This window comes from Uloborus diversus, chromosome 9 (genome assembly GCF_026930045.1).
Source record: "Uloborus diversus isolate 005 chromosome 9, Udiv.v.3.1, whole genome shotgun sequence".
Lineage (NCBI taxonomy): Eukaryota > Metazoa > Arthropoda > Arachnida > Araneae > Uloboridae > Uloborus > Uloborus diversus.
In genome coordinates this window covers 17,660,473-17,662,054 of record NC_072739.1, presented here as the reverse complement: position 1 = coordinate 17,662,054, position 1,582 = coordinate 17,660,473, and positions in this window count along the sequence as shown.

Below are 1,582 nucleotides of genomic sequence, written 5' to 3'. Positions count from 1 at the left end.
CATTAGGACGTTAAAACTTTCTTCCATGCAGGTAATAAAAGATTAAAAAGCAACGTAATACAGGCGTCCCTCGAACAACACGGTTTCGATATTACAAGGTACCAAATTTGCGATTATTATAGAACGGTTCCAATATTACACCGGTACAAAACATGAATTTAATGCTTCCTAGTTTTGAAACAACACGAATGTTATAGTTATAAAAGATGAGATTTCATTTTTGTTTAATGCATTCTGTTAATGGTTGATAACTCTAATAAGTTTTTACTTTGTTTTTATGAAACTTGGTTTCGATACAACACGGTACACATCCCTTGATTTACATTATTTCTAAGTCTCGTGTAACACGGTTTCGATATTACACGGTACCAAATTTGCGATTATTACAACACGGTTTCGATATTACACGGTACCAAATTTGCGATTATTATAACACGGTTCGATATTACACGGTACCAGATTTGCGATTATTATAACACGGTTTCAATATTACACGGTACGAAACTTGAATTTAATGCTTCATGGTTTTGAAAAAACACAAATGTTATAGTTATAAAAGATGAGATTTCATTTTTGTTTAATACATTCTGTTAATTTTTGCTAATAACTCTAATATTTTACTTTCTTTTTATGAAACTTGGTTTCGATACAACACGGTACACATCCCTTGATTTACATTATTTTTAAGTCTCATGTAACACGGTTTCGATATTACACGGTACCAAATTTACGATTATTATAAAACGGTTCCAATATAACACGGTACGAAACTTGAATTTAATGCTTCATGGTTTTGAAAAAACACAAATGTTATAGTTATAAAAGATGAGATTTCCTTTTTGTTTAATACATTCTGTTAATTTTTGCTAATAACTCTAATATTTTACTTTCTTTTTATGAAACTTGGTTTCGATACAACACGGTACACATCCCTTGATTTACATTATTTCTAAGTCTCGTATAACACGGTTTCGATATAACACGAAACACGGTTTTAATACAACACGATACACATTGACACGATTTTTACTATGTACATACATAATTAGTATTAAAAATAAGTTTAAAAGTCATTAAAAAAATTCTCGTATAACACGGTTTCGATACTACACGGAACGAATTAACCTTGTTATACGAGGGACAAGGCTCAAACAAGCAATAAAATTAAAGATCTCCTACTATGATATTTTCTCACCCTTTAGCACAGTATTATATACATTCACAAAAAGGTTCGATATAGTCTAGAAACACGTGTCCGCTGTGGAGGATTGACCATGTCGCAATGGCGAGGGGCCCCCATACAAAAAGGAAGCGAAAGGGATCCAAAACTACACATAAAAAATCTATTTTACGTTCGACAAATTTCATTGCTTATTTGCCCTGTTTGCTTCGTTGATTTCAAATTTCAATAACAAAAATAATCTAGTAATATTTTTTTTATCAGAAAATAAAATCCACGGCGCAATTTACTACGCGGATTTGCTTTTGACCTCTCGAAAAATGTTTGATGCCATGTACATTGTGAATACAGAAAAAAATAAATAGACGTGTAAGCTTCGTGTGAAATGTGCAGCGGATTTCA